This window comes from Leptonychotes weddellii, chromosome 13 (genome assembly GCF_054177405.1).
Source record: "Leptonychotes weddellii isolate Sample4059 chromosome 13, ASM5417740v2, whole genome shotgun sequence".
NCBI lineage: Eukaryota > Metazoa > Chordata > Mammalia > Carnivora > Phocidae > Leptonychotes > Leptonychotes weddellii.
This window is the reverse complement of record NC_138381.1, coordinates 2562232-2575973: the sequence shown is the minus strand read 5'-3', so window position 1 is coordinate 2575973 and position 13742 is coordinate 2562232. Positions and strand designations below refer to the sequence as shown.

The window sequence follows — 13742 nt, the reverse complement described above, 5'->3', positions numbered from 1 at the left end:
CAGCCCGCCCCCTGGCAGCCCAGCAACAAGCGGCCACCGCCCCCGCCCCGGGGCGGGCAGGTAAATCCCCCCGCCCCCGCCCCGCCTCCGCCCCGCCTCCCCCAGCGGCGCCCCGGGCCCTGCGCCGCTCGCTAGGAGATACATAAATAGGAATGATTTAATCCCGCGACACCTCCCCCCTGCTGCCCATTCCTCACTCCGCGAGTTCACTGAGGTGGGGGCGGGGGGGGGCGCAGAATCGGATCGAACTCCGGTTTGGGAGCCGAAAATGGCCGGAGCAGGAGGATCGGGGTCGGACACTACCTTGTAACTGAGTTAGGTTCTTGCAGAGGGGTACGACGAAGGTCGCCTGGGGTCGGCCATGGACCCTCGGGGTAACCTTGGTGCGGCCCGGCAGATGGGCACACCGTGCGTGGACGAGGGCGGGGCGCGGGGTCCCTCCGAGGGGGTCTCCCTAAAGGGGTCTCCGGGGAAGGAGGAGTCACACGTGGGTCCTTAACCCGTCCAATGCAGCAGCAGCATCCGTCCCGGAATGAAGCAGCACAGCATCTAGAGCACCGCGACAGAGATGCTACGTGACTGGGTCTGGTCCATACACGTCCACACACCACCACTGATATTCCCGGGGAAGCTGGTGCCAGATTAGGCCGGTACGAAGCGTGGGGCGGCCCGTGACGCACTCTGCCCGTGAATGTACCCATTGTGCGGTGGAGACCCGGCAGGCGCTCCGCACTCTTAAGTCGGGTGGGCAGAACTTTCACTGACCATGAGCGGGTCACATTCTAGAATATGCCATGGACTAAGTATGAACTTTCAGTGACACAATAAAATATGAAGTTGTAAGGTTCATGCTGTCCTTCACTTTTCTACGGATTCACACCAATTTCAACAATCCCCGTTCTTTGTACGCTTTGCGCCTGGCGAGTGGGCTCTATCACTCGGACCCCAAGCGCGCGAGGGCGTGCCCGCCTCGTGGGAACGAGACGGAAGGAACCGAACATTTCGATTCCCCGGTTGCTGAGAAGCATAACCGTATCTCTCCTCTTTCCTTCCCCTTCTGCAGGTTTCGACTTGAATCGGAAAGCACCTCTTAACGCCCATTCTTTGCAGGAGAACACTCGGGAGGAGGCAGGGTCTCCGTTTGGACTGCTGCGTACCCATCTAGCGGCCCAGACTCAGATAAAAGCGTGTCCACATCTACAGCACAGAGCTGTGCGCATCAGGAGCCTGCGGATGCGCGGGGCTAGTAGCACTTAACAGTGTGCATACACATGGGCGCATGCACGCGCGCGCGCACACACACTCACACTCCAAATTACCTCCGGGATGGAGAAAGCCGCTGCGGATTGGCCGAAAGAGCCGTCACTCACACCCAGGGGGCAGGGAGACTTTGCAAGGCTGTTTCCTTTTTTTTTTTTTTTTTTTCCCTTCCCTCCCTACCGTTTCATTTAATGGTAAAACAACAGCAGAGCCCTGAAGTTAGCCATCTGCGCGGAGAGTTTGCTTTCTTTAACGACGGGGGCGTCAGACAATATCCATTTAAATATATTTTGTACTTCCACAATGGATGAAAAGGGAAATTAGCAATCAGGGTGGGGGCGGAGAGGGAGCTAAGAGTGAGGAAGAGGGGGTCATCCGGAGGGGTGGACGCAGAGTGAAGAGTTGCTCTCAACGCCCAAAAAAGACTTTGACCTTTATTGATCTCGAAATTAAAAAATGTTTTTCACAGATCAGATTATAACAAATGCCAGTCCTAATTTGTGAACTCATTATTTTAATTTTATTATTTAAGCATGCGCCAGCAATCGTGTTTCCTTAAGAAAGAACTGACCTATTTTTGGCCGGAGATAAACGATCATGTTAACAGATGTTAATCTTGTAATCTGTTTTTCCTGTAAGCACTTTACATACCCGGGTTTCAGACCTTAAAAATAACATCTTTTCCAAAAAGACCTGACGTCACAATTCACTCCCTGAAAAATCACCCCCCCTTCAGTTTTTTTCCTCTGCAATGATTTCAAAGACATTAAATCTTTTTCACTTTATAAATGCTGATTTGTTCTGCCTCAACTCCCACAGGCTTCTATTTGCATTTCAAATTCCACAGGTTACACCAGTCGCCTTTTCAAAAAATGTAAACCAACAATGAAGCAGCAAATGGCTTTTTGTGCATCTGGATTAAATAAGGCACAGAATGAATATATTTAAAAAGAGGGCTGAGCAAGTTGATCTTTGCACACCCGGAGACCAAGTAATTCTTTATCAGTAAGCCAGCAGAATGAGTAAGATGCAGACACACCAACCCCAGAAGCTCCTGGTCTGATCCTGGTCTGCTGCGGGGAGCTTATTAACGCGGATAATAAATGGGGTTGACTTACAGACCCACATTTTCGGGTAAAAGGCTGGGTCTCTCTGGTCCCTAATTGCAAGGCTCCACTGGCTTCCCTGCCCACTACCACTGATTGTCACCCCACACCAACGTCCTCCATAAACCGCTGTTTTAAATTCCCAACTCCGCTGGCTTTTAACAAACTTATTCATACAAAGTTTCTTTAAAACTTGACGAGGCGGTTTATTCTAAATACTGATCGTAACTATTCAATACGTTAGTTCTCCCTGGAAATGGCAGACGAGGCGCTTTTCCAACCACCGCCCCCCCCACCACCACCACACACGCCCCACAGCATTCTCCTTTTCTCCTATATACCCGGGTATATATCGCGATCAATACCTCCCCCACCCCCACTCCGACGCCCGCCAGGCTGCGTGCATCTGCGAGGAGTCCCTGCCACCCTGAGCCCTCTCCCTACCCCTCACGATCACTGAGAGAACCTTCGCCCCCCACCCCCACCCGGCCCTAACTTCCCTTCCAGGCGCACTCACTTCTTTAATGTTAGGGTCACTTATACGCTCCCAGCTAATGGTCATGCAGCCAGGGGAGGGGGAGGCAAAACACCCCCCCACACACACACGCCAACACGTACCCGAGGCAGCAGCGCTCGGTGCCCACAGGCATCGATCCCATCAGCCAAACCCTTAATAATTGAAGCGGCTCCTCGGGCCCCGCAGCCCCATCACCCACCTTCATTAGCCGGAGCGTTTTACTTTAAAGTAAGGCAATTTGCTCTTTGTCTCCTAATGGATGGAGAGCGCATCCGAGCTCCCCTCCTCCCGCGTCGCCTTTGACGAAGTGTACAAAGCCAGAGCCTCTTCCGCGCTCCCACCCGGCCCCCACCCCGCCCCTCCACTGCGGTAAAAACCACCTCCCAGCGCTCGCCTCGCCGCCCGAAGTTGCATCTTCCCTCTCCTGGAATTGCGGAGCTGAGCAACTACCCACAGGGAAGCCAAGCCGCCCTCCCCGCGCCCGGGAGCCCCTCCCCGCCCCCCACCCCCGCGGCGCACACCGGGGTCCCCGGCACGGCCAGGCCCGGGGCCCCGCGCCCCCGCCCCTTGCGGGACCCGCTGCGCCCCCCCCAACACCCCGGCCCCTACCTTGGCGGGAGGCGGCGGGTCCGGGGAGGAGGACGCGCACGCCCCGCGCCTCTGAAGGTGAAGCCGAGCGCCCGAGGCGCGGAGCCGAGCGCTGCACTAGACCGACCGCGCCAGCTGCGCCCGGGCGCGGGGGACGCGCGAGGGCGCGCGGGGCCAGCCACGCGCCCGGCCCCCTCCCCGCGCCGCCCTCGCGCGCCCCGGACGCGCCCGCCCCGCGGGGACCCCGGCGCCGGCCGTGCTCGGGGGGCTGCGCGGCGAGGGGAGGGGGCTGGGCCCCCGCGGCCGGGCGCAGGCCCGAGGCTTCCCCCAGCCACGGAATGGTCTGCCCTGTAGGAAACGCACACGCTCCACTATTGTCTCATCAGCACAGCACAAAGTTCTACCACACTGCGGGCAAAGTCTGGAGGCTCGCGATGACTCAGACACAGATAATTCTTCCCCTAATAGCACTGAATCACGATCCCAGCGGCTAGTTGTCGCCCCTTCTTCTCAAGGACTAACGCTGCCGCAGATCCAGTTACTGGAAGCTGTTTACGCGCGCACACACGGACACACACGCACGCATCCATACGTGCAGACGTGTTGGGATGCGTTTTCAGCCGACTCGGGCACCTGAGCACTAAGCCTCGAGTCCAGATCTCTATGTGGATATCCTTCCGGTGGTCCCAGATGCGTGTGCATTCCAAATGGCTTAGAGTGCGTTTCACTGAACTTCCTGGTAAATGTGTTGGGGATCACTGGATAGATTAAGTCCTGAATCAAGATCAAAGTCTGGAAAGACTTCAGAACGAGGATTTTGCTATATGGCAATTCAAAAATGACTGTGGGCTTTTATTTTTATCCTTGAAAAGTTCATCTCTAATTTTTCTGTTTTTCAAGCCATTTCTTCACCCCAACTGCTCTCCGCTGGCCATAGTTAGTGGCAGCAAGTTAAGTCTGGGAATAGAAATCCCAATTTGACTCCAAGAAGCAATCATGGTACACGGTGGGGGGCGGGGGGGGGAACCAGGAGAGGGGAAGAGGAGAAAGAGAAGGGGCGCGCCCCTGAATCACCGATGACGCAGACCAAGGGAGTTGGCCTGCGGAGGGGAGTACTGTCTTCTCCCACCAGGCTCCTGGCCATATTGTTCTGCTCTCCTCATGATAACTCCGCAGTGGAGATGGATTCTGTCCAAGACACCGACATAGCTTGGCTTCGCCATCAGCCCTGCAGTCCGGCGTTACCTTCGGCTGTGGCAATTTCTTTCAGTGCCCAAAGCTCCCTAACACTCTGCTGATGCAGCTCAGGCCCTCTCCAACTTAGGGCATTTACAACAGAAACTACTAAGGATGAGCCCTAAAGGGAGGAGCTTGTGCCTGCAAAGCTGGACTCTCAGACACAGAGGCCATTCTGCACGTGGCCGGGGGGGTGTGTGTGTGGGAAGGGGGCAGCAAGAGAGATGAGAACCTTTGCAAGAAGGATCCTCAAATCCTAAAATGTAAACTCCTTGTGATTAATGCTCTGCATTAATTTGGATAGCAGGCATAGTAGTAATAAATTGACAATTGTTGCAGGTTTGGGGGGTGAATGTTTCAATGGGATGTATTCTTAATCAAATTTAAGCCTGATTCACAGGAAAGTATTGAACTGCCCACAATTCACTACAATACCCAGTAAAAATGCACAAATGAAAGTATCCCGCAATTGAACTAATTACATGGATATAAAAGGCATATGCAGACTTAAATAAATCACCACATAGTATATGTGTGCACCCACAAAGAGATTAAAATATGCATACTTGGAATTTTAATAGTTGTGTTTGTCCTATTTTGGAATGGATTTGAGTCAATGGTAAAAATCAACTTCGTTTATCTGCATTCTTGGGTCTATTTAAGAGTACAGTGTTGCACTAATAACTTCCATGTGTTCGAAATTGACAAGTTAGATCAAGGGACGGTCAACAAAACTTCCAAACTTCTCCAGGTACAATTGAGATTTTCATGCCTTGCCTCCTTTCTGTAGCCTGCTTATCACCCACATGTGATTTCACTCAGGGCTGAGCCGGTTCTACAATAATACTGAGCTTTTAAAAGATTTCCTTTCTCCCTTTCTCTACAATGCATGCAGAATCTGAGAATGTAATTCGAGAGACAGGCCAGGGTTACATTCTGGAAAAACAGCAGCTTGGCGGCCAGCAGGTTTTGATGCTGGTGAGGGTGTCATCCTGGCAGGCAAGATAGTGTTTACATTATTTGTACACCAAGTCACTGATGGTGGTTCGTTTGTCAGTGCACTATTAGCTTATTACAGGGGGAAAAAAGTTATAAAAATAAAATATTTAACAAGAGTTCCCATACTACTCCTACAACATATTTAGCATTGCTAAAATTTCAAGTGTTTTAATAATATCTTCAAATATTTAAAGTAGCTATGAAAGATTAAGGACACTGTTTCTGCACAAAATACAAATCCCTGAAATCCCTCAAAAGAGGTTCACCTAGTTTGAAATGTTTAATTACAGTATTTCGGTGGAGAACAGTCAGTGATATTAATGGATTAATGGTTGCATATATATTTGGCTGTTTACAGCTTTATAACAGACAATAATTCTGGTTAATGAAATAGATGGAGAAGAAAACACATTTTCTCTTGTGATTGTCTAATGAATTATTGGTTTGGCATTTGGGACTCTGTTCCTTCAAGCTAAGGAAAATGGCGTTTTAATGAAACAGTGTTCAATGGCTTGTCTGCGTAGCTTAGGCAGCAGCCTGGTTGGTGAACGTGTGGATCAGAAAGGTTCTGGAGGGGTTCCATTAAAGAATAGCTAAGAGTAAGAAACAAACAAACAAAAAGAACCCCAGGAAAGGCCTTGTCTGTCTGAAAGCTGGAACTGAAACTCTCTAAACTAGAGTATGAAATCCAAGACAAACTAAAAAATATTTATTAAATATGCATGCTCAAAAATTTAAGTGCACTGCTTATTAGTAAATATTTAATGTTAATTCTATCTCTGTGCAAATTTATATCCTATATTCTAAATTATATCTGAGAAAGGAGAAAGACAGTGTGCACCTAAGTCTAAGGGTAATTTTCAGCTCTTTGAACTAACTGAAATTTACAGATTTAAGAGTGGGTGAGGGGTAAACTTTTGTTAAATTGTCAACAAGTATTCCAAGGTACAGACTGTTTTGGGAGCAGTGTACCTGTTGACAACCTTTATATTGTGTGGAATGGGTGACAATTTCATGTATAAATGGAAATTGGCTATTTGTTTAATCACTGATGGTTTCATAAATATTGCCCCAATCCTAACTTGATGGGTTTTTTTCCTAAAATCTTTATTTTTTTCACAGAACTTGGAAACTGAGAGGATACACTGCATTTAGATTATGGAGGAAGAGGGATTTAACATATGGTGATCCCCTGTGTGGAAGGGGAGAAAGTTGTGATTATATTTTAAATAGTCTTCTACAAAATAGTTTCAGAGGGCTTGAAGCTGGAGGTAACCAACAGAAGGTCTTTAATCTTGGTGTAGGAAACTATCTTAGCTCTGTTTTTTAAGGTTTATTCCCTTGGAGGTGATGAACTGTAGTAATGAAATAGATAATATTCATTTCTTACACACACACACACACACACACACGCACACACCTACCTCTAAGTGATCTATGCCCAAATCCTCCCATGTTTACTATAACTTCTCACCAAGTTGTTTCTCTTGTTCGATCTTTTACGTTCAGGACAATTTGGAGTCAAACTGGCAGTGTTTTATTGTTTGTTTGTTTGTTTTCAAGATTTATTTATTTGGGGGGTGGCCAGAGGGAGAGAGAGAATCTCCAGCAGATTCCCTGCTGAACACAGAGCCCATGGGGCTTGACCCCCAAACCCTGAGATCAGGGCCTGAGTGGAAAGCAGGACCAATTGCACCACCCAGGTGCCCCAGACCAGCTGTGCTTTAGGCTTCCTTAGCCATGGTGGAGACCTGCACGTGGTTGGAAGACTTTTGTGAAGGTCTCTTCACCTTCAAGTCTGAAGTTGCTCAAACATGAAGCGGTACCTGAATTTTCAGACAGTTTAATAATCAGCCAAGCACCTCTCCAAGATTCTCTGCAAAATGTACCCATACAGACAATGCCTGGCCCATCTTCCCCCATCTCCCAAGGAACCCACATTCTTCACAACCTGCCCGTCATCTGCTCAGAGGCAAGCTCCAGGGTGACCCGTGACACCAGTCTTACTGCGACACTGATTTGCTGATTGTCGTGCCTACATTTTGGTCAACGACCAAGGTGTCGTTAATGATGTTGGGTCATAGAGTTCGTGCAGATTCGCAGGTGTGGCGAGAGTGTTGTGGAAAATGCACCAACAATTCAAGGGGTCACAGTCACATTCTGTTACCATGTGCAGGGTGGAGTAACTACATCAGGACTTCCCAGCAGGTAGAGGGCCCTCAAATCTGTTCTTAATTTCAAGGTAAGTAAAAGACTTTTAGCAACAGCTGGCTGCCGGATAGCTGATACGGAATTCCACAGATGTGGTTCTTAATGGTTTGAAGAAGAAAAGGAAGGAGTCCATGGGGCAGAATTCATTTAAGGCAAGACAAACTCAAGAAGCATTCCTCTTGTGAACGATTTCCCATGTTAGCAGAGGGACTGTTGTTCTTACTACGTTTTCTCATAATCCCTACAGTCTGTTAATTACTTAACAGAGAAGTTATAACCTATTAACACCACCCTGTCTTACAATAGCAAAACCATGGACTTTTTCTGCCCCGCAATCTCATTATGTTTCCCCATGCGTAACTGATTATACGTGCATGTTTATGCAAAGTTTGCTGAGAGAACCAAAATAAAACAAGGCAACCAGCAAGACCTCCCTGACTGCAGGCAGGCCAGATACACGCTTCATGAAGCTGAGGAGGAAGACGTGGTCAGAGGCTTTGCCCGAGATCCCAAGTGCCTTGCCCCACAAGACCATTTGAAGGAAAGAATTTGGCATTTAGGGGTTCGGTGGAGTTAGAAACAGAACAATATGGAAAGAAGAGGTCAGGATGTGGATGAGTCTTTGTCAGAATGCAGAAGTCAGGATGTTTTGTTGATGAGGGAGGCTAGGGACATTTTAGGGGGTGACTGTTGCGGGAAAATACACATAACATAAAGTTTAAGTGTACATTTTAAGTGTATTTTGAGTATACAACTTTAAGTGTGTAATTCAGCCCAGTGTTCAGCATATCTCCAGTCTTGTGCAACTATCACCACCACCCATCTCCAGAACTCTTTCCACCTTGCAAAACTAGACCGCATGCCCATGAAACAACCCCCTCCCCCTGCCCCCAGGAGACCATCCTTCTTTCTGTCTCTGTGAACGCCACTCCGCCAGGGGCCTCAGGTAAGTGGGGTCATACGTGTTTGTTCCATTTGGGTCAGGCTTTTTCACCCAGCGTGATGTCCTCAAGGTCCATCCGTGCTGTGACTAGGTAGTATTTTGTCTTCTTCAGAAAAGATGCAGAGCTTATATATAAATGGAGGCAGGAACTTTACCAAATAAACAGGTTAACAAAGTGAGTATAGTCTCAACAAAAACAATTCTCAAACATTTTTCTTCTCTTCCCTAAAACGATCTCTCCGGCTATCTTTGCTTGTCTTTGCCTCCTGGTAAGCTTCAGGAGAAATATGAAAGAAAGCCCCCTCTTCTTCCCAAATGGAAACCAGTACCGCTAAAGCTACGTGGAGCGAACCTGAGGCCGAATTTGAGTCAAACACTCTCGGGGCTAGTATCCTCATGGCTTATTCATGACTTACAACGAGACTACTTGCCCAAAAAATGAAGGAAGCACATAAAAGGAAAATTTGAAACCAACAAAAGGAAGACGGAAGTTTATAGATCGGGCACCTGAGGTGGGTCCATGAATGCGGGTGAGAACTATAGAACAAAGTGCGATTCTGGGCCTCACTGCCAGGCTGTGAGTAGGCGTTTGGGTTTAGAATGGATTGAGGTGTTTTTGTGTACCCCAAACAGATACTAAATCAATGGCATTAAATTAAACTTGGGGGGGGGCAAAATGGAATTTTGGAAAGAGACAAAAAGTTGGATCTCCTATTGAGTCACTAAATTGTACTGAGGCACCGAAAAGTACACTTTTGTGTGCTCTCGTTTTGCACAGCTCCAGATGCTAATAGCATGAAGGGGGGAACAATATTAGGTTGCTGAAGCATTTTATACGATGAACAATTTTAAAATATTTTGCATGTTAAAAAGAGGTAGGCAGGCAGGATTTAAAGTACAAGATGACAGGGGATGCCTGGCTGGCTCCGTTGGTCAAGCATGCAGCTCTCTATCTCCAGGGTGTGGGTTCGAGCCCCATTTGGGTATAGAGATTACTTACAAATAAAATCTTTAAAAATAAATCAATAAAGTACATGATGACAATGGTTCAGGAGCTTTTAAATCCTCAGCGTTCACACCTGTGCGTTCAGGGCTTCCCCCTCAATCACCCACTCATCCCACCATGCACACTCTACCCCAGGCCTCAGAGTAAGTACTACTTTTAGCAGGAATATTTCTTATATGCTTATTGTGTAGGAAACCGTCATGGGGCTTACATTTTATCTCCCTTTATCCTCACAATAATCCCGGGAGGGTCCCATGGGACCAGCCTGGCGTGCACAACCCCACCAAGCCTGCAGAGCTGGCTCGGGCCTGGGGGGTGGGTGTGAAGCCAGCAGCCCTGAGGGCCACCCTGGCCGGCGCCACCAACCCTAATGTCAATCAGCCCACAGCCAGACGACCATGGCCTCAGCTGTTTTCAAAGTCCTTCTACAGGTGGACAAAGCCAAACCTGTCTTTTCTCTTAGTCCTTCTAGGAACATGTCATGACCTCCCGTCTCCAGTTCTCCTCTGTTCATCAGCAGTGGGCCCCTGTGTACGTTACATCACACCCCCCAGGCCGTCTGCGTCACCCAAGGTGGCACTTGTCACTCACCAAGGGACGTTGTCGGTCTTCCGTCCATGTGATGTACGTTCCATATTTGTGCAGGAATACCTACGCACTGGTGGTTGGAGAATCTCTATGGAAATCTGTCTTAGTTTCTCAAAGGATTTGAACTGTTGTTGTTGTTTTCAGTATATAAAATACAGAAGGATAGCATAAGTAATTGAGGAATTAGGTCAGGAAAAGTAAGATTAGAAAAAAATGCAATCAGGGTCCAGAGGAGCTCACCAGGCTTAAGATACACTAACGTTGATCCTATGTGTTGTTGGAGGAGGCAGAATTTTCCTCTGAGCTTCCTAGCATCCAAAACAAAGAGGGAAGCACTAAACTTTTACAAGATTTGCACAACCTGTAAAACGGGAAGCACATGTTTCCATAGAAAAACAGTATGTCCTAATTCTGGTGCCTAAGTGAAATTTCTCCTACACTTTCTAGAAAGAAGTGATGATGGAATGGAATGGACTACATTCCCAACATTATTTTTACCAAGAAAATATTCAGACAGCGTTCCTCACGGTTTGTCGGCAAAACTATCAACCTACAATATAGTAAGAATTTACGTTAGTGACCTTATCTGCAAACCAAGAATCGCATTATCGCAGATAAGAAGAACGAGAATGTGAAATCACCAACGATTGTTGAACAGTATATTAGTGTGGACACATGTCCGTCCTTTTCCTAATAGACAGGGTCTCCCTCACCATGTACTTGCTGATAGAATCAACACGATGCAATCACATTGCTTTCAAATATCGGAAGGCATCGGGAATGTTATCCCGAGTTCTATTCGTTCTCTTGAAATATGGGCCATGTCTAAAACCCCTCGACTTTTCTTCACTGATTTTTACTATTTTGTTTGTTTGCATAGGATGTTGTTGGTATGGTCAAGCCTGGCCGAATCTTGGATGCACACCCCCAATCACAGATGTCTAAGAACTGTTTCCATTCAGGATCTGATGTAGATATTCCCAACCACGACGCGAAAGGGGGGCTGGGGTTCTGCTCGCCCTCTCCCTCCCCCCAAGCCCCTGCCTGCTCCCTTCCTCCCGGGACAAGGGTCAGGTTGCCCGTGGTGCCCCTGATCTTCCCGGTGCCGGACTTGGCTTCTCGCGGCAGACTCCGCGGCTCGCCGGCCCTCGCCTCCTACAGCCAGTGAGACCTCCGGCAGTTCTGGGTTTGCAGAAACTTCTAGGGTGTGGACATGAATCGTTCGCAGGGTCTGGACACACACTTTACTTCTTTATTTCCTACGGCTTAAGCCCTTTAGCTTCTAGAAAGCCTTTATTTAAAATAAATACAGGAAAGATGTGTTACACTGTGAGTTACAATACAATACAAGCCTCCATTAAGTACCAAACTCTGTTCAAACAAAGTTCATGGCTGGACTGACAAATTTACAAAAGCGAGGAAATTCAAAGAGGAGGGCCGCCACTCAGCCCCCGTCTCCCTGTCGTGCGGGCTGCGAGCAAAGTGGCCCAGCGCAAGGAGCGGGCCGGTTCTTCTTTTTCATCTGGTTTGCTTCCGAGTTGTAATACCTCAGTAAATTGAGGGTATTGGTAAAAATAAAGAAATCCTTAAAATGAAGTCATTTTCTGTATGTTCCTTTTTTTCAGAAAATAAATTACCCCATACTTCCAGGATGGAAAACCCATATTCCACATTCCCACCCCTCTCCCACATCTCCCTTTTTTTTAGTTGCAATTGAGCTTATCCATTGTTTACATTGGGATTTCACCCAGATGAAGCAGAAAAGTAACTTTTAGGCAAACTGATAATAAACTTCAGTTGTAGATCTTGTATTCTTTAGGAAGTAATAAAACATGAGTTCACTAATGTTTCTAATAGGAGAAAACATTTCTTTGGAACAATACAAAGGCCAAATTTTAAAAAGACGTATTTGTGAAGTATTACAGAGATAGCTGTTAAATTGCTCTTACTTTTACAGAATTTCATCTTATTTTTAAACACAACGATGTGCTCACATGTACCCCCTATTGAAAAATTTTCATGAAACCTTCTTTCGATTACCTACAATACAAAAAGGATTACAGAAACTAAACTCTGCTCCAGAAGAACCTCTAACAATATTATTTCCGTTGACTCCTGTCTTTCTGTCCCCCAACCATGCACCATTGTGCAACATTACTCCACCCTCCTTGCTGTGCAGAATCACAGGGAGGTTAATGGTGCAAATATCCTGTTCATTTCAGGGCCACTCTTGTCCTGATTAATTGAACAGGGAGGAAAAACAGAGTATGTGCATAAGGGGAATGCGAAAATTTGCTTATCTAACACTATAAGAAAAAAGACAGAAACCATGTAAAAAACATTTTGTTTGGTGAATATTCACAGAACAATCATTTCCAAAATGTGGCGGGAGCTTCGTCTGGATGGGTCCTGTGCACATTAGGATGGAGCATAAAAGCCATAAAGACATAACTACTTTTCTGTGTGTAGAGATGCTTATTTCCCAACTCGAAGATATTGTGTAGAGAACGCCACAGATATGGAGGAAGTTCTGTGAGTTCTAGGTGATTATTTACAAGTCACAAACTAAACAACCAAACGAATGCATTAATTATGAAACATCTAACTTTCCAGGGGCCAAAGCACCGTTGTGTGGGGGGGTCTGGGCGTTCCTACGCTAGCTGTGGTCAGAACAGACGACCATCATATTACCTCTGAAATACGAGGAGAGGTGTGTTCTGTGGAATTCTAATACTTAACACATAGTGTATTTTGAGGTACTTTCTCCTTCACTTGTTTTAATTCTGCTCACAAAAGCAAAGTGAAATTGCTCAGAATTAACTCCATTTAAAAGTTTAAAACTCAGGGGGCACCTAGCTGGCTCCGTCAGAAGAGCATGCAACTCTTGATGTCAAGGTCGTGAGTTCGAGGCCCATGTTAGGTGCAGAGATTACCAGAAAAATAAATGAATAAACTTTAAAAATAAAATTAAAAAGAAGTTTAAAATTCATAGCAAAGCTGGTATGCTTCCTACGTGGGGCAGTTGGTTAGAAGCAGAAGCATTTGGAATTCATGTCATGTTTTTAAGAACCATGTGTCCAAGAGGCTAGTTCTTAAAATACATTTGCCCCTTACACTACAAGAAGGTCTTTCCCTTGTGGTTGTGTGAGTCTCACACGGCTCCATCATAAGATTTTAAGGCAGAACAGTGTCATTGCTCCATTCCATATAACTCCTACATTCCCTGGTATGTGGACACTGAGAAATTTTAGGAAGAATGATGATTCTTTCTAGCCAAGATTGTCTTAC

The 13742-nt window shown here is 47.0% G+C and overlaps 1 protein-coding gene across 2 annotated transcripts in view; it reads right to left on the bottom strand.

Moving 5' to 3' along the window:
- ZNF516 (zinc finger protein 516) overlaps positions 1–3599 on the bottom strand; it is a 116696-nt gene extending 113097 nt beyond the window's left edge. Inside the window, exon 1 of one of the 2 annotated variants that reach the window (XM_081800996.1) lies at positions 3493–3599. The gene's annotated coding sequence lies outside the window, so the exon portion shown is untranslated. Of the gene's footprint in view, positions 1–3082; positions 3215–3492 lie in introns of those variants that run through there. The other variant, XM_081800998.1, reaches the window with a different exon arrangement.
- Between the last annotated feature and the right edge of the window lie 10143 nt (positions 3600–13742).